Source organism: Crocuta crocuta, unplaced genomic scaffold, assembly GCF_008692635.1.
Source record: "Crocuta crocuta isolate KB4526 unplaced genomic scaffold, BGI_CrCroc_1.0 scaffold172, whole genome shotgun sequence".
Classification (NCBI taxonomy): Eukaryota; Metazoa; Chordata; class Mammalia; order Carnivora; family Hyaenidae; genus Crocuta; species Crocuta crocuta.
Window position 1 is genome coordinate 4,690,127 of NW_027528872.1, and position 24,725 is coordinate 4,714,851.

The 24,725-nt window shown below is 44.4% G+C and overlaps 1 protein-coding gene and 1 long non-coding RNA gene across 4 annotated transcripts in view; one reads left to right on the forward strand and one right to left on the reverse strand.

The window, feature by feature from the left end:
* FLI1 (Fli-1 proto-oncogene, ETS transcription factor) overlaps window positions 1-24,725 on the reverse strand; it is a 126,895-nt gene that overhangs the window by 94,991 nt on the left and 7,179 nt on the right. The window lies entirely within an intron of this gene.
* The window catches only part of LOC144225379 (uncharacterized), a 3,948-nt gene continuing 2,870 nt past the window's right edge, over window positions 23,648-24,725 (forward strand). The window contains exon 1 of the long non-coding RNA XR_013333283.1: window positions 23,648-23,792. This is a non-coding gene — a long non-coding RNA (uncharacterized LOC144225379). The remainder of the gene's footprint in view (window positions 23,793-24,725) is intronic.

Consider the following 24,725-nt stretch of genomic DNA (forward strand, 5'->3'; position numbering starts at 1 on the left):
GAAGCTGTGGAAGCACAAGCAGATGTGATGAACGCAGCTCTGCTTCCCGAGGCTAGTGTGAGTCTCGCTTGTAGCCGGAGAACACCTGAGATCTCCCCAGTTCCATGGAGCTCACGCTTTCCGCACCCAGAGCCCTCGCTGCCTTGGTGCAAAGCACCATTGGACAGTTAATTAGCAAGATGTCATCAACTCCCAAATGCCACACCTGTTAGACACTGGCTCCCTGGGGTCCCCAGGAGAACGTATTCAAGCTGTAAGTAAACAGTGTATGCAGACGCATGTTCTTTGCATATATGTACACAGAGGTGCACATATACGCACATGCATACATATATGCACATATCAGACGCATATATATGAGAAAAGAGGGGACAGAGCAGGCACGCGTGCACACACTCCATTTTGTCCTGACGGTGTTATGAAATGGTATATTGTCTTCATCTAACTAACTGATGAGGAAACTGAGAGTCTGAGAGGTTAAGTCACAGGGCCAGAAGCGGCGGAGCTAAGAATTTGAACCCAGTCCTGCATGTCTCCAAAGCTCTTAAGCAGAGCTCCACTTTCCCTCTAGTGTTGCCGTCCGACAGGCTGCTGTGGTTGTGGTACGTCCTAATGCTCCATAATTACTGGGTTCGACCTGGCCTCCAGAACAACCATGACAAAATTTGTGGAAATGTTCACAACAGCTCTTGACTTCCAGGTTCTGAGATCAGAAACGGAAGTTTCAAAATACCGAAAGTTCGTTTATGTTGAACATACTGCTTAGGCTAAAAGCAGGAAGTCCGAGAAAGCCTGATCTCATGAGATTTTCAGCCCAGTTTGGATCCACATCTGCACTTCTGGATTTTCCACTGAGTCCAACCACCCTCAGCTGCTCTGAGCTTCTGCCATTTCACCAACTCTCCACCTACCGCATGGGGCATCCATAAGTAATAAAATCTGTGGCTATTCACGAAGACGGATCCAGCGATAGGCCGGTTGCAAGGTGGTGAGCTGGGATAGTCAGTAGCGAGGAACAATTGAAGTTTGAAAAATACGCATGTTGCTTTTCGTGAAGTTAAAAAAAAATAAAGCAAAACAAACAAAAGCTTAAAACAATAAGTCATCCAAATAATGGCCTCTGTTCTTGTCTCCAGGTGCAGGAAACAAGTGGAAAGGAATCTGGCCACCTACTTCTTCCCTGCAGACCCGGCCTCCCCATTGGTCAGACTCCAGCAAGGCTGGAAGAGGAAGGGCAGGTGAGGAAGGGCATTGCCAACTTTGGGGAGCCTCAGAAGGTTGGAGAGAATCGTTTCTGTATCCCAAATCTGATGGGGAGCGAGTCCCTCAGGTTGTAGATGAGAAATCTGTGACCAGGAGAAGTGAAGTGATTTGCTCAGCTTCACACATCTGGTCAACAGCAGGAGCCAGGATTAGAACTCCAGTCTACTACAGCAGGGTCCCCTTTTTTCTGGTTATGATAGCTGTCCTGACTGCCTTTCAGCATTCAAATGAGTTAATAGATGTCATAGAGTTTGTTTCTTTTTTTTTTTTTTAACTTTTTAAAGTTTTATTTATTTATTTTGAGAGAGAAAGAGAGAAAGTACAAGCAGGGGAGGGACAGAGAGTCAGCGGGATAGAGAGAGAGAGGATCCCAAACAGTCTGTGCACTGTCAGCAGGGAAACCTATGCAGGGCATGAAGCCACAAGCCGCGAGATCATGACCTGGGCTGAAGTCAAGAGTCAGACGCTTAATGACTGAGCCACCCAAGTGCCCCTAGATGTCATAGAGGGAATGTTTTCTGGGGATGCCATTATGGATGAGGTTTCCCTGTTCAGAGGCTCCCAGGAACAACCCGTCCCCACTATCCTTAGATACCCCTATGGGAACATCGGAGGGCTTTGGGATAACAAGAATCCTCAGGACTTTGTGTGCAGGCTCCTCTACTCACAGACTGGAGCACAGTCTCTTGAAGCTCGACTTTAACTCAGCCACACCCAACTGAAACAGTCCAGGAGAGGTAATAGACTGCATCTTAGGGCCACCTCGTCCCCAGTGTGAGGAGCACAGGCACACAGGGGTCCCTGCCTTGCCTTGTAAACCTGCATAAACGGGATGCAAAGGAGATGCGGCATGACACATTTAGCAACTGTGTGGCCTTGAGTAAATGACCTGACGTCTCTGGGCCCCAGTTTCCTCATCACAAGATGGGAATTGCGATATTTATACCTCACGGGTTGCTTTGGGAACTAAAGGGAACACACATGGATGCAGGCTCCTCCCTCCCTCCCCTGCAGTTCAGCACCGCCCTTTGGAATAAACTTGGGGGGCTTAAAAGTCTTGGAAGTAGCCCCTCAGCACCCCAGAAGAACTGCCAGAATCTGGAAGAAGTCTTCAGATTGGCAGCGCACCTCCTTTCGGAGGCACTTCTTACACGCAGCAATCATCGCATGCATGCCACCTTCCAGCAAGACCTTAATGAGTCTGCTTTTCTCTCAGCGAGTGAATTTCCTGGGAATTTCCTCCCTCCTGACACAGGCCCTGCACTGTCTCCTCTGCCACATCACAGGTGCACAGTCTCTGCTGGGCACCCTGTTTCCGGGTGCACTTGGAGCCGGGGTGAAGAGGGTAATCTCCCCCATCGCTCGAAGTTGCAGCGGGAGGAAACGGGGCCTTTCATGTGGCAGATCGGGCATTCTCCCCAGAGCCTTATGTTCCCCGGAAGCCAAGCCGGTGGGCAGAGGCCCAGGCCGCCGCTGCTTCCTCCCCACCTTGGAAAATTACACAGAGTGCCGCTTTGCCCGGGCAGATGCCCCGCTGCTGGCTGAAACTACTCTACCTCCTTAGGATGAAAAACAACAATGTGCCATGCCCGCAGTGACCAGCGTGCCCTTTCCTCTTCCTCCTCCCGGCCCTGGAAAAAGTACAGGATCTGTAAACAAGTCATTAGATTCGAGATCCTGCCCAATTTAGACTCTTTGTCTCAGTGTTCTCCAGAGTAAACTCGTGGTCACACCCACCCAAACCAAGCAAAGCCCAGAAGGAATGCAGGGCCCTGTGGCCAGGCTAACCACAGCTGACCCCATGATGCCCAGGGCTCGGCGCGCTCCCTGGGCTGGGAGGGGCCCACGGGAAGCCGGGAAAGCTCAGGTCCCAGCGGGGAGAAAAGCAGTGCCCTCCGACGGGCAAACAGCTATGGTCTCGATCTCTGGGTTCAATTCCCCAAAGCAGTTTTAATTTTGCAAATGTCTCCCCCAAACTATCAAAATTCCCAAATCCACCTCCTTTGAAGTCTGGCAACAAAACCCCCCAGATCAGCTTCTCTTTTATTCCTGTACTTCCCGTACAGGCGGGCTTCTAGAAAACAGAGGTTGGAGAAAATGAAAGTCAATGCCAAATACTAACCAGACAGAAGACTAACTGCTTTTCCCCACGGCCCCCCACCCCCAGCTCTGGCATTATGGGCTGGGGAGCTGGGCCCCTCTCCTGCTGCTGAAGATCTGTTTATTTTGCACTCCATAAAGGGAAACCAGGCCCTTTTCTGACATTTTGGCTTGGAGGGGGTGGGGAGAAAGAGAGGTCCAGAATTTAAACTCAAAACCAGATCAGCCTCTCTAAATCTCCTGGTGCTTTTTCTGTGATGCTTCAATGGGCCACATTGTACGAATCAGGCTTTTAACTCTCCCAGCCCGTGATGCCTCCATCTCTAACCCCTGCGAAATGTCATAAACTGCAATGACCCCTTCTTGACTTCCAACCACGCCAGTGCGCCCCAGATGAAATTAGGGACAGACGGTGCTCACAGGCAGCTTGCATCGCCAGCCGTACTCTGCCTCTGCTGCCCACCAGCAGGGAAATCTGCTGTGCCTGAAACCAGGTTCTCCTGAGCGGGACGGTGGCTTCCTTTAAACAATGAAACAGGGAATTTCCTTTGTCCTGGAAATGTTCCGCTTGTCATCCACCTTATCCTTATCAGCAGACCACAAAGCAGCGAGGAGAGGCCCCAGTGTGCTCAGGACCCGGGGGGTATCATTGCAAAATGTTTTCTTCGCTTTTTCCTCTGCCTTGAATTCAAAGCATGACCTCTACCAGTGGAATTCAATCAGGTCAGCTCCCAGATTCCCCAGTGGGGAAATAAAAGTAGCAAAGTCTATTGTTTCCATCCCAAGAAGGTAGCGACATTGTTTTCTCTCTTGAGCATCCCAGTAGATGAGGTGGGATGGGGGCTAGGGGAGGTATTAAGAGGGCCCTTAAAAATTGTTTAAGATCTCGGTAATAAAACGTAGCCTACATCCTGCATCGCCCCTGCACTGACATAAGGCTTTCCCCAAACGTGCCTGGCATCTGTACTTCAGTCCTTTGCCGCGGCGCTGGCCAGTTTAAATGCAATTCATTTTCTATTTGGACAAGTTTGAAACTAGATTCCCCTCACGCCCCCCCTCCCCCACCGCCTTTAAACAACAGGAGAGCAATACGGTTAGGAAAAGGGGTGGAGGCATGTGGAAACACCAGAAGGCCAAAGGAATTGCAAAAATAAACTTCTGCTAATGTTAACACTCTTGTATTCCAGGGCAGGCATAATTAATTGTATATGCTTAGTCACTTAGCAACCCCGAGCTCTTATTCTGAAAAGCTCAAAATATTTCACATATGTAGTGAGTAAAGTCTTTGGGATCAGACAGCCCCTACTAGCTGCATGGCTTTTGGCAAGTCACTTGCATTGTCTATGCCTCCGTTCCTCCTCAAGGGTAAAGCGTGTCTAATAATAGATGTATTCCATGGCCTGCGGTGGGAATGAGGTGCTAAAATACATTTAAATGCTCAAGACAGTGCCTAGCTCATCAGTAACTACTCAATAAATATCATCATCATCATCATCATCATCATTACTGATGCCTCCTGCAAGGTTGTTTTAAAGTAAAGAGCACAGTAATTCCAGAAAAGATCTTAGAAGCCAATCCCAGCTCTAAGCCTCTCTAAAGTCTTCCATCCCAGAGCTTTCTTGGAAAAGGAAACACCAGATAAAGATAGCACACCTCCTCAGTAGATGCTTAATTGTTGTTTTTGTTTTATTTAATCTTGCAAAATGCCGATTACAACATCACTTTGAGGTAAAACTATCACTGGCAGGATCTCCCTGTTCTGCAGCGAGAAAACTCAGGCCTGGAGAGACCAAACCGTGGCTTAAGGATGGACAGCCCTTCGTAGCAAAGCCTGTGAGCATGCCTTCCAGACCTCTGTCTGCCAAAGAAGGGCCTCGCCTTGCCGGTGAGGACTCACACCAAGCTGAGACCAAGTTGATTCCCCCAACTAGAATCCTTCAAGGTGGAAAATCAACCTTCCAGAATCCCCTTCCCCTTGAAATTTCTGGATGCATGGTATATTATAAGCATATCAACCACTACCTGTGTATTCTACGCGCTCAGTGAATCACTGGTGTGATCATGTCTCCAAAGGTCATTGTCCTCTTACAATTTTCTTTGTTCTGCATTGACTGCAGAAGTGAGAGGCTAAGAAAATGGCTCATGTACGTACAGATAAGGCCTGGAGGGACGTTAGATAGAGTGATGAAGCTCGTGATGCTGAACCTAGCCAGGCCACGGAGAGGCTGGGTAGGGACCTAGCCATTTCGTTCAACTGTTAATTTGGCAAAGACTTAGTGAGGGCCTATTCTCTTTCAGGCTTACTCCTCCTTATCATTCAAGGTTCGGCCTAAATGTCACTTCCTTAGGGAAGCCTTTGACCTCTGAGACTAGGCCAGGTCCCCAGGTTACACTCCCCTGAAGCACCCTGCACTTCCCTTTTCACAGAGTTCTTTGTTCTTAAAACAAATAGCTCAATATCTGTTTTCTCTCCATCACTATAATGTGACAGGGCAGGTGCCTCACTTGTCTTTTTTTTTTTTTTTTATGTTCATTTATTTTTGAAAGACAGAGTATGAGCAGGGGAGGAGCAGAGAGAGAAGGAGACACAGAATCTGAAGCAGGCTCCGGGCTCTGAGCTGTCAGCACAGATCCCAACGCAGACCCAGGAACCATGAGATCATGACCTGAGCCGAAGTCAGATGCTTAACCAACTGAGCCACCCAGGCGCTCCTTGCCTGTCTTTGTTTACTACTGTATCCCAGTGCCTAGCATAGAGAAGGTGCTCAATAAATACATGAACATGTGCCAGGTGCTGAGGTCTCCAAGCAAAACTGGCAGAGTCTGCCCTTAAGGAGTTTATGTGAACATTAAAAACCCATGTTTAAAGCAATGTAACAAGAGTAACTAAATGATGATGGTGACACAATTGTATTCTACACACACTTCCTCACTTTATTCCAGATAAAATCTATAAAGAACAAAGGTGGAAGTTTTTGACCTGAAGAGACATTTTTCTGAAAACGCACGAGGCACAGAAATATAGAGCCAATTATGGAGTCTGTACGTAATCGGGATGAGACTGTTAGGAACTCTAATTGGTCACTCACTGGGGCCTGTGGATTGATCTGTATTTTCATTTATCCTTTCTGTAGGGCTGGTGTGAGTGGAAGCAGACCACAGTGGTTCATCACTCCTAAAACCATCCTGGAGTGTAAGGCTTCGGGGAATTTTGCCTTGTGTTCTCTGTGGCATCCATCCGTCTTGGTCTTAAATAATTCAATTAAAAAATTCTTTTCTTTTTAAGTTTATTTATTTATCTTTGAGAGAGAAAGCGCGAATGAGGAAAGAGCAGAAAAGGAGAGAGAGAATCCTAAGCAGGCTCCACACTGTCAGCACAGAGCCTGATACATGGCTCCAACTCAGGAACCGTGAGATCACGACCTGAGCTGAAATCAAGAGTTGAACGCTGAATCCACTTAGCCACCCAGATGCCCCAACCTGAAGACTTTCTAAGTAAAAGCCACCATAGGTCCACTCATTATGTCTCTCTTAGAGAAAGACTAGGGTGTTCATTCCTCATGGTAATTTCCAAAGCCACATCAGGTATAGCATGTCATATGTTTCTACTTTGAATGGATGAGGGCCACAAAGGAAAGACATAACTTGCTTCCTATCTTGGAGATATCAAGCTTCTGGATCTGGTAACTGATAGTATCATGGAACAGTACAAGCCTAAGGAAAACTCACTGGAGGGATATTGGGGTTCAAAGATCACCACCTCAGCTAGTTATTTGTTAAATTAAGTTGGTTTGTTAATATGTATACTTAAGGAGACATCTTCTTACAATGAATTATAGGGATCTGGGAACTAGAAAAGCCAACCATCTGTTAATAGGATGGAGTCCTACATAACAGAAAATCATATATCCACAGCAGCACAAAGCATTAGAACTGAAAAAGACCTTAAAAATAATTTAGCACAATGTCAGCATTTTACAAATGAGGAAACTGAAATCACCATGTAGTACAGGATTCTTTTTGGCAGAGGTCATTTTTCAATGAAAAGGTATATAGAAAAAGCCCATGCCTTCCTTTGGCAAGTCCAGCATACATTTACTCACAGTTTGTGAATATCCCCATGATAAATTCCAAGCGCCTCCCCTTTATTGAAAGGAAAATAAAGCGTTATAGTCTTAAAGGTCAGCAGAGAAATGGTGAAGAAGCCAGGAGACTACAGGATAAACTTACTGCCAGCTCCAAACCAACCCTGGTAGTACCTGGATAAGGCTGGACATTTACTTTTCGCTTGGTTTAATGTCAGTCCTAACAGTAAGTGGCAGTGTTAGTCTCCATGTGGACAACACATTGCTGACTCAATAAAAATAGTCCAGGTAAACGGAGCCTCTGACTGAATTCAGATTTTAAGACGTTTTTGATCCGAATGATATAGACTTGTACTATCTGACAGGGAGTCACTAGCCACATGTGACTATCTCAACTTAGATTAACAGAAGTCAAATCAAATGAAATGAAAAATTTAGCCCCTCTTTCGCCAGCCACATTTCAAGTGCTCAGCAGCTGCTTGAATTTGCTAGGCTAGTGGCTACCATATTAGACAGTGCAGAACACAGCATTCCCACCTTTACAGGAAATCCTACTGGACAATGGCTAAGGAAGTTGAGAACCGCTAATGCTGTTTCCCAAATCTTTTATCCTAAATATTGTGCAAGAGCTGTATCAGTCATGAAGCTTCCTACACATCAATAGTCTCAAAAGAGAGATATCTGAACCTTCCACAGCCCAAGAAAATATTATTCTCTTCTACCCAAATCAAACTGAAAACCAGAAATGTAGAGTTGCTTAGAAAAGATTAGACATTAGCTCTTTCCAAATGTGTAAGTGTGTAGGCAAGACATAGGACATAGTTAAGATGGCAGGATAGTGAGTTTGTCCAGAACAGAGATAGACACCACTGTTAAAAATGAAGTGAATTTCCTGTGAGGTGCCATTTATTTCCATTGTGTGAGGTGTTCTTCATAATCTGAAATACATTTCCAGGATGCTGTTCCATGTCTTTACCTTCACTCTGTGGTTTTGGTCTGAAAAACAGACTGATCCTTCAACATAGCATCAAGATCTTGGTGATCATTTGTCTTCAAGGGCAAAGAAGTTGGACTGATCTTAGCTAAACTCCAGTTCCTGAAGAACTCTAGATCACTATCTGAGCAACTCAATGTCCAGCCCCATGGACTGTGAAACCCCAATTCTGTTGGCTAGGAATACAACTCTAGTACATTTTCAACATGTTCAGAAAAATGATTTAAGGAGAAGCTCTGAATCTTAATCCTGAATGTCTGGATGAGCACTTTAAAATGAACTGTCAATTTCATATTTCTTTCTTTATGTCATTGCTTAGCTACTCTAGTGTGGGTAGAATACTGGCAAATGTTCTTCCTCTCACTTCTGGTCACATAATCATATCTGCTTGCATGGCATAGCCTGGAAGACAGAGATACAACCTCTCCTAAAGCAGTGATGACGCATGATGAGAATAAAGGCTAGGCTTGCTTTGTCTAGAGTCTCGCATGGGAAAAAAAGCCATGAATATTCCCGACTCTGACACTAATAGAGGACCGTCTTTGAGGCAAATTGCCTCTGTCATGCTACTGTTCTTTCACTCACATTTAAATCAGTTAAACCTATGAAGCTTCAGACAGACCAACACAACCCCAACAAATTCACAGCCGTTGATCAGGGGAGTTCAGTTCTCCAGTTCCTCCTAGATTAGAACACTCTGCTTTCTGGAAGGGGTTGGTAAAGCAGACCTTATAGAAGGACTAAAATGCTAGCTTCACTCTGCATGAACCAAGTCCAGACTTGGCCCTGTATTGCCTTAACTCACGACCACAAGGACACTGAGACAAGACCAGAAGAGGTGGCACAAGTGAATCAGTCGGAGGATGAGGAGGAGATCTGGCCAGCTGGGTGAGCACTTTAAAACCGTTCCCAAGGGAAGGTTGTAAAAGCTATGTGTGTCGTATTCCAGGAGGACTCTTGACTCTTCAAAAGCAGAGACAAACCTAAAAAAAACCTGAGTATAGGTTGGACAGGAGAATTTTATTTCTCTGGTATTTTCAGTTTGACACACTCTCTTTATCAGCAGCACAAGCCTGGAATTCCTGAGGCTGCACTCATATCCTGAATTCAGTTTTTACGTAAAACCTCCATTGATTGGGATGGGAGTTTCAGGAGTATAACAATGGCCGGATACGAGGGAGGGAAAGGAGGAGTATGTGATGTTTGGTCTGTACTGATGCATTCATAGGGGCGAGTGTCTTTATGGGTAATGAGATATGAATAAGCTAATTGACAAAATTAACCAAATGCAAGTAAGTCTTGGGAATCGTCAAAACCAGAGAAAGCAACCAACCCCAGAGATTCAATTTAAGAAATATTTTTATTATCTGTTATGTATGGACACCGACTTGGATGGGAAGAATAACTAAGGTAATAATAATTAGCATTTACACAGCGCTTTACAGTTACAAAGTGATTTTCTTTCTGTACTTCTTTGAGTCTTACAATTTGTCAGTAAAGCAGCTGGAAAACTTCATATTACTTATTATTATTATCATTACTCTTCCTATTTTACTGATAGGAAAGGAGAAGATGAGAGAAGTTACTATCTGGCCCAAGATCACACAACTAATAAGTTGGTTTAAATTTAGATGTTGATACATCAAATGGCACATGGCTTCCATGAAACCATTCTGCCACTCTCACAGTGATTTTCAAAACCCTCCAGCATCACAAGATTTTGGTGTCCCCCTTCTTAGGCAAGAAGTACCAGACAGCACACAACATTCCCACATTACATTGTGTGAACACAAAGTGGCCTTTCACAACTCAGGCTGACTGAATACTGCTAACCAGCTCCTGAGAATAAAGAGAGAAGGGTGATCCCTTAGTAAAAAGTTCAAGCAAGGCTCAGCAACAAGAACATCGCATGATTTACAATTGGCAGCAAGAAGAACCATGTAACGGTTCTCAATAGTCAAACTGAAGCAATTAATTAAAGCTATGCTTCAAAAAATTCCAAGTAACTCATCACTCCAGATTTCTTACCAAATCTGTGGGAGAAGAGGGTGACTGCTAGTAGTTTTAATCCTTCTGGGTGGATGGAGAAGCTGAGGTTTAGAAAGGGAGAGTAACTGGCCAAATGTCATACAGCCAGCCTAAGGCCAAACCAGCAGAACTGAAATTACCCAACCCGTTAGCATTTTAGAAGGATGGATACATAGATAGGACAATGGGCCTCTTCCCGGGGAGAACAGATCTGCTTCTGCAGTCTTCGCTAATGTGCAGAGTTGTACCTGGATAGGCTCATTTTCAAAGTTTTTTAATGTCTATGAGAAAGGGGTGGAGGATGAGGTTTGCTCTAATTGCAGACCATTAACTCCCTCCCGTCAGAAGGGAGTTGAAAGCAACATTAGCATCTGGAAAATGCCAATCCACCTGTTCCACCTCCCATGAAATTGACCATTCAACTGACAGCTTGTTAATGCCGACTGGCTGCAGTAAGGACTCCTATGTTTCCTGTGACACTCCCCTGATCTTTCTAGAAGACCCAAGGTCAGAGCCACCACTCCCTCCCAGTGATGGGCATATCTAGTTGCCCGCCTTCAGTGATATCCTGTATTTTTCCATAGGAGTTCACCAGCACCAAGGCATCCGTCTCTCTCTTTACCCTGGTAAATGTGCATGTTTTCTGCACAATACTTAAACATTCTCTCCTGTTTCCAATTATTCTTTAACAATTAAGCATGCAAATGTCTTAGCAACATTTATGAAATTTCTGTGGGATTTTAGGAGGGGAAAAAAAGATGAACCAGCATGAATCTGAATCATCAAAGGGTTCTTACAAAACCAGCATTTTGAGGCTTTAATTGGAAGTGAATTAGAAACAGGCGTGTGAAATTTCCCATGAAATACACACAGTGTTTAAAAATCAAGGAGCAGGGAAGGTGTTCTGGGCAGAGAAAGTGATGGGAAGAAATGGTTAATTATGATAAGCTCCAAACCCAGCCTCATTGCCTGGTCATGGCTTCTCTATAAGACTTTCCGGGGAGAAATTTGGAGAAGGATGTGAGGATGACCCTGGTACTCCTTTTCCACACTACAGACCCAGGAAGTATACAGAGATCCACCAGTCCCCAAAAAGAAGGGCTTAGAAGCCCTCGCCTCCAGAGCAACAAACCCACATGCCTGTGTACCTTCACTAAGTCACCCTGGGAAAATTCTCCACATGTCAATTTCCTGAAATGACATTTCCGAAAAAGTAGGCTGCTCTTTCTCCCTCCCCTTTCTAGAACAGTGCAGAAAGTACAGGCGCCCCTCAAGTTCTTGGTCCTGGAGAAGTCCTATGTTGCACCAAAGACCCTATTCTCTTATTGAGGAGAACTCCAAGGCTCATATAAAATTCTCTGCAGACAGGATTATCAGGGCTGGGGGAGCTGCAGGAGTTAACTCGTGGATCTGTGTTCTAGGATTCCTGATTGGTCACAAACCTGGTACGGGGCTAGGGGCAGAGTACAGTGCCTGGAAAAGAAAGGTGTGAGGCTCACACATGTACATGCAGTCCCTGCCTTCCCTCTGGCATTGCCAAAGCAGAGTATGTGAGGCTCAGTACCCTAGCCACGCCTGACCCTACTCTCACACATTCCTCTCACACCATATAGTTTCTGAGTTAGTTTCTCCTTTGAAATATCCTTTCCATCTATTTTCATCTAGAGATGATTGCACTGAGGACTGGGTTGGGAGAAATCAGTATGAATTAACAATGATGAATTAGCCTTCTCATCTTAGAAATATGGTGTTTGCCTGGGGAGCCACATTTCAGTTTCAATTTGTTTTCCATTTCAAATCTGCGATTTTTGGGGCGCCTGGCTGGCTGAGTTGGTTGAGCGTCTGACTTTGAGCGTCTGACTTCGGCTCAGGTCATGATCTCACAGCTCCGTGGGTTTGAGTCCCGCACTGGGCTCTGTGCTGACAGCTCAGAGCCTGGAGCCTGCTTCCGATTCTGTCTCTGTCTCTGTCTCTGTCTCTGTCTCTCTCTGCGCCTCTCCTAGTCATGTGCACTCTCTCTCTCTCAAGAATAAACATTAAAAAAATTTTTTTAATCAGTGATCATTGTAAGAAAAAAATGGCTTTAGTAACATTTGGGTGGCTGCCTTACTGCTTAGGTGCCTAGCTGGTTTCTGTGCAAAGTGCCATCTCCAATCCCCTGGGAGTATTATACCGTCATAAGGAAATAAGATAGATGAACAAAGAAAGCATGAATTCATTAGGTCTTGATCACTTTGCTCCCAGGAACATATTTATGGCAAATGTGTTCGGGTGCATGAAGACCTGAGTTCTACTTTGAGTGTCTTTTGCCTGGTTCTTATCTTTAGACACATCACATCTTGAAGCCTCAATTATTTCTCCTGTGCAATGGCCTCTTACATTCTAAGAGTATCGGGGTGTGCTGTAAGTTGACGACCTGTGATATTTGCACTGGGCCATAGGACAGAGAAAACAACTAGTCCCCCTGGTAGTGTTCCCTATTACTCTGGATCGTGCCTACAGGTCTTTCAGAAATAATGTGCACATCAGGTGGTTAGGCCAAGTGGTAAGGAGTAAATGACATCCTCCAGGCAAGCGAAGAAACCAACAGCCTCATCCCATTTTCTGGAATTTCTTCTTCAACTGATGTCAGTGACCCTTTGGATATACGTCAAAGCTTCTTTGCTTTAGATGCATGTTTCTAGAGTTAGAATTTCAAACATAGCTGGAATGAAATCTCTAAATAAGAGGGTTTCTTTCCTGACCCGTTATGCCAAATTAGGTTAACAAAAACCCTAAACACCGAGGTGTTCCAGGTAACTTTTGAAGCTGTGTACACGTCTATGGGGTCGGGGGGAGGTGTTAGTGAGGAGAATGGGTTAAATTTCCGCCTTAGAATGGAATCAAACTACAACTCGGAGGACTTCAGGTGGCTTGTGGACCCCTGATAATTGCACATGAGGTCCATCATGCTGCCGTACAGAATGCTGCGAGAGACTTGCAAAGACAGGCCCTCGGCCTTATGCATTGAGAATGAAAATTTCAACATAATAGGTTCTTCAGTGCGAAATTATGTTTGGTCCCAAGTATCCTTGGAGCTATGGTTTTCTTTGTTCTGCCAGAGGAAAAAGGAAATACATCAGGAAGCTGGGCCAGTCCACAGGAAGTCTCACTTGGGCTGATAAAAGGAACTGATGTGAGGTGGCTGTGGATGCAGTTATAAGTCAATCAGCCTTGAAATAACAAGAAATGCTATTCAGGAGAAACTGGAGCTGCAGTTAGCCTTTCTTGATGATTTCCTTTTAACCTTGCAAAACATTCCCTTCTTTGTGTTTTGTAGAAGCCCCAGATCTGTGTTTTTTCCCCCGAAGTATGTATATCGGTGAAAGAGAATGAGAAGGAGATCAAGAATTACAACAGGAGAGAAAAGGAGAGGAGAAAAGGTAAGGAAGGAAAAGAAGGAAGCATTGTAAGTCAAAGAATACACAGTTTTCTACCGAGCTACAAAACTCGGTCTTTTTTATCATCTCGTGGGGTCATTAAAGTAAAGGAGAACTTGGAGATTTCACAGTCACTTGCCTGCTGTCCAGTACACCTGCTAGAAAGATTGGGCAGAGACTCTTACCTGGGAAGAATCCCGGGCTTAGGCTTCTTGAGTAAAAGGTGGTAGAGAATTGAGATATGCCATGAAGCTGACAAGTGCAGACAAAGGGTGGGGTCAGTTAGACTGACTAAATCAACAAAACTTGCATGGTCTTCAATAGATGGTTAGATTTGGAGCTTAGACGTCATGGATGTATGTGTCAATCTGGGAACATATCACGGTGGCTAAACTCTATAAGCTTTGTAGGCAAACGGGATTAGGTTCAAATCCTTGCTTTTCCACTGTCTACCTTTATGACTTTGGGTAAGTTACTCCACCTCTCCAAAATGGAAATAACACATACATTATCGGATTGATATAAGGATCAAAGGTGAGTATGTCTATAAAGGTTAAAACAGATATTGGCACATAGTAAGGTAGAGAAATAGCTTATTGTTTTTCTCATGACTCTGATTTCTCCCCCTTCCTCTTCATTGCTACCCCCTCTCAGATGGAAGGTGAGTGAGCCTCTTGCTCTTAAGTAAGAAGTAGGGAAAGACAGGCCTTGGCTAGGGCCATTGGGGTTCATGTAAAATAGTGGGTGATACAGTTTCAAACTGAATTGGGGCCTTTCGGGGTTGACTGTGTTTTTGCCCATAGCATAGCACCACTTCCTGTTTTAAGAAGAAGAAAAAAAGCCTTCCAGAAAACTCATTAAGAGGCTCAAAATTCTTCTTGGACATCAAATAAGTCCTCAAAAATATCATTTTTTTAAGAGTTAAGTGCAAATGAATCAAAACCAGACGAATTCAATTTCCCTTCAATTAAACAGGATTTTTTTAAAAGTCCAGGGGAAAGGCGCTTGGGGCCAAATGTGTTTTGGGTTTTAAATGAGACCAAATTTTGGAAAAGAGTGTAAGACCCCATAGCAGAGTCAGGCCCTATTCTTAGTTTGCATTAATGCAAAGGGATTAGCACACAGCTCCAGTGTCACTTGGTAATAAAAACAACCAGCTCACAGAAATTCACAAAGCACCTCCTAAGAGCCACCAGCCTTCAACTGGCCTCAAAGATCACTCTAGAGTTTAGTCCCGAGATGGCAGAGAAGAGCCACATGGGCCCCAAAAGAACTTCTGTGAGAGGCTCAGTTATCCACGCCCCCAAATAAGCAATGGTTTTAAAGCCTGCCAGGGATCAGAGTTTTATGAGCAAGGGAACTCAAAGGAAAATTTGAAATTATACCCTCATTGGATACTCGAGAAAACATTTAACATGAGAAACTGTGCATGAATTTGGAAAGACTGAAGTGACTTGCCTAAGATCCTATCACTCATTTGGGGCAGAGCTGGGGCTAGAATTCAGGTCTCTGGATCCCAGAGACAATTTTTCCTCTGTATTCACTACAGGGTGGGACCTAAAAGTCTCTGAGATCAGCACATTTGGGTTAGAATGCTGGTGTCTGGCCCATTTTTTGATTATGTCTAAAGTCCCTCTTTATTTTTTACATCTTTTTTTAAATTAAAAAGTAATATATACTAGTGATTAAAAAAATCAAAGGCCACCTAAGTTTATAGTGTGAAAAATAAAAGTCTATTTCTCCCTGCCCAGAGGCAACCACTGTTAATTGCCTTTTGCATATTCTTCCAGAAATTCTCTATGCATAATCATGCCTATGTGTGCATTTTCTATGTATCTATGTATCTATGTATCTATGTATCTATGTATGTATGTATCTATCTATCTATCTCTCTATCTATCTCTCTATCTAATCTATCATCTATCTATCTATCTTTTTATTTATACAAAAGTGGGACCACACATTCTGTAACTTGTTTTTTTCATGTGACAATATACGTTAGGGAACATTCTAAATCAGCGTGTCTAGACAATTGTTGACTTTATTCCACATAACGCTTGCCTGGTGTTTTCTGATATGCATCCTACATAACATTTTTAACAAGTTCCATGTTGATGGATATTTAGATTCTTTCCAATTTCTGCTATTACAATGGTACAATAAACTTAGTGTACATATATCTTTCATATCTGAGTGAACATGTCTGTAAGCTAAATTTTTAGAAATTGGAATTATCATCAGATTTCTGTAAATATTTAATGTCTCAATCGATGTTTCCAGTTCATGTGCCATCCAGAATGTACCAAGCTAGATTCCTCCCATGAGATAGGAGAGTGACATTTACCCTTGCTCTTTTTTTTTTTTTTTTTTTTGAGAGAGAGAGAGAGAGAAAATCTTAAGCAGGCTTCGCACCAGATGCGTGGCCTGAGTGGGGCTTCATTCCACAACCCTGGGATCATGAGTCAGATGCTCAACTGACTGAGCCACCCAGGTGCTCTTCCCATTCTTCTTTCTAGCACGAGGCATTATTAAGCTGTTTTACTCTTTGTTACACTGCACTCATAGGTGATAAATGTCAGAATTTCGTGATTTTCATTTGGATATCTTTATGCACATGCTTGAAATTCTTTTCATATGCCTATTGGCCATTTCTGTTTCTTTTTCTAGCATTGTCTATCATAGCATTTTTGCCTACTTTTCTGCCAACTTGTCTTTTTCTTATTAACTTGTAAAAAATCTTGTGTACTAGGACATTTGCCTTTTGTTTTATATCTATGAAATATTCTTCTTCAGCTTCTCATTTATCTTTGCACTTGATTTATGGTATTTTTCTCTGTGTTAAAATACATGTAGAGGACCTACAGTTGAGAAAGGGAGAAGAAGGCATCGTCTTCTTGGCAGAGGCTCTGGTTTTCCAAAAATGTCCATACAACAGACTAGTATCACCAAGAGCGAAGGGACAGTGGAAATTATAAACTAGATGTTACCACTGGGAACATGTACCTAAATTTCTTAATAGTAAAAAGCCACAAATAAGACTCCCCCAATGAATATTGCTGCTTTTGGAATCTCCAATAGTCAGAGCTTAGAATCCAGAAGCAAAAAAAGCTCTATTCTCTAGAAGTCTAGGAGAAATACTATAAGCATCATGTTCTTGTTCTTTTACATGGAGGTCTGTTGAGCACTGTGCCTGGCCATATTACTCAATTTTGGGTTGAACGAATAAATGAAGGGAGTAAGAATTAAATGATCCATGCCTAAAGGCAAAATGACTCTTCAGGCATAAGAATTGAGGTTGATATATATGCATTTATAAAGATTGTAACAGCATGAGCTTAAAGACAACTCGCAAGCTGAGTAATTTTATAATAACAGTTGTTTACATTTCTGTCACATGAACAATAGTGCAAAATGGTTCATTCTTAGATCTTTTCACACCCAAAATCAATGAATACCCATATATGCAGACCCCACAACTCTGCTACTGGAATGTTAGATTCAGTAGACATGTGAAACCCACACGTGTCTAGAAACGCAAGATTAGAGCTCCCCTGACACCTGTAATTCTGGCCTCTTGCATGTGTGCACTGAGGTGTGACATAAGGTCTTTCATTACCTTGGACACATAGCACTGTCTGAGTAAATGGGCTCTGCTGTTGGGAAAATATTTCAGTTTTCCAGTCCACATTCTCTAGGAAGTAACTTGAAAAATTTACACACTCTGGGGTTTTGATCATGAGCTAAATGGCAAGTACATTGTTCCCCAAAGATGGGAACTATCTTAAATATGTTGGCATTTTGGTTCATTTTTGTAGTAATAAGCAATTCAGAAGGTGTTGTAAAGTGGAACTGAATGATCAGAAAAAGCATCTGAACACTTAATCTCTGATCCTGCTTGGAATGATGGCGCTAACCGAGTTTCTGGTGTGCTCGAGTGAAATATCAGTATTCCTAAATGAGGTGATAGGCATAATCAAACTCTGAAAGTATGTCAGACCTGTCTGAATTTCCATCGAAATTTGATTTGAGTCTCAGGGAAACAACCTTTCCTTTTGTCTCTTCGCAATTACTATCTGCTGACTCATTCTCAAAAGGAACTATAGTTGTACCCTAGGATAGATGGCCCCGTTGAAAAGACAGCTTGTGGTGAAATCTCTAGAACACTGAGGAAGAAGACACATTGACATCAGTGAAAGAAAAAAATCATATTTTTATGAGATCTGGTGAAATAGAGTTTCTTTGCTTTCCCTGACTCCATGTTTAATCAACAGATATCTTAAAAGATGGCTGATAGCATGGTTTGAGTCTATCGCTGGCTTTCTAATCCTGTCAGCTACTCACTTCTTGTGGCCTCTGATAAGTGTTGGAGCCATTCCGTTCTCCACTTCCAAAGGAGTAGGATGAGGATAGGAAGAGTTCGATTCTTAAGAGATTTGTACTCAGTCATCCCTCTCTTCAAAATTTCGTGATTCCTCTTTTCTATACCTAAATTCTTTGTCACGGCATTGAAGGTTCTCCATGATCCAATTCCATCCAATCTTTCCACTTCTACCTTTTCCTTCACATGCACTCAACCCACCCAACCACCACGTCGCCAAAGTATTCCAATTTCTAAGAAAGTCCCTGAACCATATCTTCTTGTGCAAGTGCTACCCACCCTTCAAAGCCAAGATCCAGGTCCACCTATGCCAACAGGCAGTGTGTATAGGAAAAGCAAGTATTGTGGAATCAGAAACCCTGCGCTTGAAACCCAGTTCTGTCCTCTATATTCTGTCATCTTAAATAGCTTACCTAATTTCCCCGAACTTTAATTTCTCCCATACAAAATGGAGACATGGTGGTATTATTTCCCATAGGGTTGTCAGAAGGATTAAAGGCAAGTGTTTATGCAAAAAGTGCTTTGTAAATAGAAGGGACCTTATAAATAACTGTTGGTGTTGGGTCTTTCTGTGTCTGTCCAGTGGAAATTGCTCTTCCTCGAGGCTACCATAACACTTACTGCTGTGCACGCACATGGCCCAGCCTCCTGCTCAGTCTCCAGAGCAGTAGCCTTTTTGCCACTGGCATTATATCTTGACAGCATTTCGTTACCCTGCATTACACTCATGCAAAAGACCTTACTGATTTGCATGCTTACCAACTTGCATTAATATGACTAGCATCAGTTTATGATGCCACTGAGGCAAAGGTTACAGATTCTCATAAAGCCAGCCAGCTTCACACAGAAAAGGCTATTCCACAGATTGTCTAATTCTGTCAAACTTCCAAGATATTGGCTCCAAGGGTGACAATATGGGCATAGAAAAATCCCATCCATTCCCTCTGGGAAACATCTCAAAGGACACAGGCTACTGATGTTGGGTCTGTGAGGTCACTGGAAGAATCAGAGTGACGTCACTTAGTAATACCGCCCCACTGATGAACTGACACATGAATGGGACGAGCACTATACATATAAATCATTAAAGCAACAGAAAGTAAAACAGAGGATAGTCTCCTGCAAGGAAAAGACACCTGCAAAGATCTGAGGTTACTAGAAAAGCTGTTATTCTGGTTGATGATTTTATGAAATTGTGTGTGTGTGTGTTTGTGTACATAGTAGCCAATGTCCTTTGGCCCTTCTCAATTTGTCACAAAACAACAAGCCAAAGATAGAAAGACTGTTTTAACTACGGGCCAAAAAAAGAAAGTCATGTTATTCAAAACCAAACAAAACAAAACAAAAACATTATTCTGGACCTACATAATGTAGCTAATCGTCTAAAATGAATGAAAATAGTAGATTTTCAATTCTCACCCTAGATAGTTGGCCTGTACTCTGAAAACCTGTCTACCAAGCTTCAGACAGAGTAAGACTTCTTTCAGAGAGGACTAGCATGGCCTGAGTATTGACTTGCAATTTGAGCATATTTTTTTGAAGTTTGAGGTCGGATAAAGGCCTCAGTCCATTAGAAATCTTGCCTGGTGATTCATCATCATGAAAATTTTCCCAACTTTTTTCCCCCCCAGGCAACTCAGTACTAGCATCAGACTACTGTTACATTTCTAGAAAATAGACTTGGTTTAAATTAACCACTTTTTAAAAACCAATGCCAACTTAACTGGTTGACCCCAAACAGAAGCAGCCATTGAAATTTGAAATCTTATTTAACGTAGTTGGTTTTCAAGACCTACTTACTACACCGTCTGAAAGATGAGTCTGTGGGGGCATATTGTAATGCATCTGAATATATTTTACTTAAACAGTCAAACATTCAATTATTAAAAGAATTGAAATAGGAATTCAGCCCACCTGCCTCCAGTCTGTAGAGGGGCCTGTTGCCTATTTAAGCAAAATACTTTACTTTTTGTACAAAAAGTAAGAGAAGGATTTATTTTGGAAAACCATAATTTAAAAATCCTATCTGAAAATTCAAACTTTTTTTTTTAAGCACAGATGTAATTCAAGACAGTAGTGATACATTTTTCATTAAATAACAGAAATATCTTTAGTTCGAAGTGCCAGATTCTTCATGAGTTTTCTTTTAGAGCCTTCTCTCTCTGTCTTTCTCTGTCTCCCTCTCTCACCCACTGCCTCTGGGATTCCATAACTCATGATAGTGTAATGAAAGCAAATGAAATCTTCATGGTGTAGTGGAAAGAACACTAGACTGAGGGTTAGGCTCCCTGATTTCTCATCTTGACTGTGTCAGGAGTTAGCTGTGTGATCTTAGATCATTCATTAAATAATTCTGGGCCTCAGTTTCCCCACCCATAGAATGAGCATATCGAGCTCAGTAATCTGGAAAGTTCTAAAGTAGCAAACCTGTAAACTTGAATTTGAATGGCAGCAGAAGTGGAAGGAAGATTTTTGTAGGAATTACTCACAAACAAAACGGGATTCACCATTTTGGTAATTACCTGAGTTAAAAACACAAAAAACAAAACAACAACAACAAAAAACATTTGATATGGGACAGATAAACTGACAAAGGCTATCTGGCCTGAAGTCCTCATGAACCCAGGAGATAGACAGGAAGGTTAAAAGGTGGTGGTGGCGGCCGGGGAGGGGGTGGGAGGGGCAGTTCACTCTTCAAAGTAAAGGCAGCATCCCTTTCTGAGGGCAGAAGTGAAGTCTTTGTTCCCAAATGTTCCCCACTCCGTTGATTCCTCCTGATGCCATCCTGAAGTTTCCGGATTGGATAAGGACTATCCTGTCAGCGATGACCTATCCCCCTGACTCTGTCTGCCACATTGGTCTCTCTGCTGGTTTTCGGAGGCCAGCGCTGACCCCAAGCTATCCTTCCCTTTTGTTTCCCCATGATTTAAGGGTTGTCTAGTGCTGCATTTTCCTGAGGTAAGGATGAAACCTGATAGTTTCTCTGCTCGACTGTGACTTTATTGACGTATCCTCCCTGACTATTCTGGCTGATAACGGCCATATCACTTTCTATCCCCTAACCCGCTTCATTGTTCTTCAGAAGGGGTATCACCCCTGGACGTAGAATTATTTAGTTACGTGTCTGCCACCTCTACTACAGTATACATTCCAGTAGGTTCTTGATACCTGTTTTATCCCCAACACGGAAAGCAGAGCTTTAGAACGTAATAGAGGCATGCCTAATATTATATTAATATTAACATTATGTTGAATTAATAAAATATGGATTATGGTATATCCAGACCCATGATCTAATTCTGACCAATCGATCCCCACAAGCCCTATCCCCAAGGAGAAATTCAGCTCATATACATTCAGCTAAGGTACTAAACTTGATTCAATCCTTCCTCTGATCTCTGGCAAGGGAGAACATCAACCCCATTTTATAGATGAGGAAACTGACATTCAAGGAACCGAGGTGCCTTGCTGTAGGGCACACAGCAAGTGCATACTACCTGAGAATGAACTCAGGTTTTTTTTACTTCGAGTCTGCTGTGGACTTCCCTGCTTCACTGGCCGTGTCTGCACCTTCTTTCATCGTTTCACCACCTTTAATGGGACCATGGGCATTGCATCTGGCTTTCCTCGATGGAATAATTAGATTCAACTGAAGACTGCATAAAACTAAGATACAGGTTTTGAAACCAGGTCATCTCTTGAGCAGCAACCAGTATCACGTGATTTTCAACACTGATAATATCACTGTGGGGAGCAGGGGTGGGGTAGGTGTTGTTTAATATTGCCGGTTAACTTGTCTGTGCCAAAAGAAGAGTGGAATGGCTCCTGGAAATTTTGGTATTCCTAATGTGATGCTCAGAGTCTTCCCAGGAGACATTCTTGGACAGGAGAAGATAACACAGCACAGAAGGACTTATACCAAGGGCAGCAAGATTAAGATTTTGAAATCACACCGAGTTGTAAAAATGATGCCCAAAATAAAAACCTTCTGCAAAGAAATCCAGACTCCCCTGGCATCCTGGACCAAATACCTCGTTAGTGCTGAGACCCAGAGGTATTTTGAAATATAGACGTGCCTTACATTTGAGAAAGAAATATGCAGGTGCATAAAAGTCACATTCCAGAATTACTCAAAGATGATTTGTCAAGGTCACTCAAACTGGGAACCCACATTCTAGATTTCTGTCTACAGACCTCAATCTGTATATAACTAGATTCTGTGAACATGCAGGTACATGTCCTTATGAGAGCATATAATGTGATATATTAGGAAGAAAGGATTGGAAAGATACTGCCGTACAGGTAAGTTCTTCTGACTATTTCATCGGTACAAAGATTTTGAAGTTCAGATGGGTCTAAGGGGCTGTGCACTCTCACATGGAGACCAAAATCCACTGGCCTCCCCTTGCCCACTGTCCCCTGCAAAGCCAGGGTTGGAATCATTTCGGGAATACGGTCTGGGGAACATCAAGATCCAAAGGTCACACTGGAACAGGAAACTGTGACTTTCACACAATTTAAGTACCAAAGTATATACTGACAACTCAATCCTTCAGAATTTGGGACACCAAAGATAACTTTGAAAGCCACTGCTCCGTGGGTGGGTCTGCATAGCCAGGTCCCCTGGACAAGGGACAAGCGTGCTACTGAGAAGGGTGTGGAGGGGCTCCCAGGCTCCCACCACCCACATGATAAAGAAGACCTTTACTTCCATCCTTAGCATGCAGCTCCAGGGTCTTGGTCTAAGTCTGTTGTCACTGCCTGCCATGCCAATCCCTGTGTGTGTATCTAGAGAGGTTAGCACATCCTGGGTACACAGACCACAGCTTCCTCCATTTGCTCAGGGCCTTAGAGGTCTGAGCATCATGGAGCTATTTCTTCACTTCTCCTTAGGGTGTCCACATCAAGACCCTGGAGCCATCTTACCAACCTTCCGGATCAGAGGCAGTGCTTCTGGGTAAGTGCTAGTGTCCTAAGGAGAGACAGTTTTCTAGAGTGGAACATCCTTTTACCAAACCAAAGACACACACACACTTGCGTGCACAAGCCCGCAGGAAGAGAAACACGCACAAATAACCAGTGGCCACCTCCACCCTCGCTCTAGGGACACTCCTCACCCCACACACTTTGAATTGGAGGAATCCAGCCTCACATAGACTCCCCTTAACCAAGTACAACCAGTTATCGCCTCTCCAGATTTTCAAGTTCCTTCTGTTGGTGCCTTTTACCTAAGTCAGCATGTTTCAAACTTTCAGAAAAGAAAAAAAAAAAAACCCTTAGAAAATAAAAACCACTACTCCACCCAAATGATAAAAATCTCTTCAATTCTCCAAGCACAACATCTTAGTCTCCTTTTAACTCAGCACTGAGCGAGGAGTTGATTCCTTTGGGTTCTGGGGAATGGCGGGCTCTGCCAGTCCCCAGCTCACCAGCCTAATAGTTTTTCCAGACTGACTCCTGCTTGGTGTTGCGGGACAGCCTGGAAGCCGACTCCGGGTCCCATTCATTGCTCTCGGCCCTCTAAGGTCAGTCATTTAGGGGGTGTCCCTCCTCCCTGCTCCCGGCCCCACTTCCCGCTTTCAGAAGGCGCAGGCAATCAACACTCCCGAAGTCTGACTCGCAACCCAGACCCTCAGCCATCCCTTTGGGCTGCATTTTGCAAGACCCGGGCGCGAGGTGTGGGGTGAGGGTAGGAGGGGGGTGGATTTGGCAGGGCGGTCGCCGGGGCCGTCCGCTCAGAGCCGGCCACCGAAGGAGGAGCGGCTCTGCAGGGCGCGGGACCCTCTTCGGGCAACCGTGGGGCCAGCCCTTCCCCCGGAGTCGGCGCACGCCGGGGCGCGGAGAGCCTGGGCCGGGGGAAGGGGAGCGGCGCGGACCCGGGCTGCAGAGAGACCCCCTGCCGGCGGAGCGCCGAGGCCCGCCCGTCAGTCCCGGGGAGCCGGCAGCGCCGAGCGCCGAGCGGGCAGCACAAACACCAAGAGGAAGGGAAACCAGCCCGCGCTGACATGTAAACAGGGGCTTCCATCTGGAGGAGCCCGCTCAGACAGACCCCGCAAACACACTCCCCTGCACCCCGATCCGCCGCAACCCATCCACTTGCCCGCCCCAGGGCCCTCCAGGCGGGGACCCGACCTGGTGGCGGCTGCAACTCCCGCCCCCGTTGCCTTCGGCCTCCGGTAAGAAGAAGCCGACCGCCAGGCGAGTGTCCAGCGCCGGGGTAAGGCTCCCAGCTGGCCCAAAGGGACCGGTGGACCCGGAGGTCTCCGGCCCCCGCCTTGGATCTGCGCCCGGGGTCCCCAAGTTTTACGCGAACCCCGGCCCGCAGCCCGGCCCGCAGCACGTAGGAGCGGGCCGGACGCGGCTTTGGGACAAGGGGTGCGGGGGAGCCCGCTGTCTGTCGTGAACCCGGAGGGTCGCGCCCGCGAGTGAGACTCGCCGCCCGAGCGCGGGAGGAGACG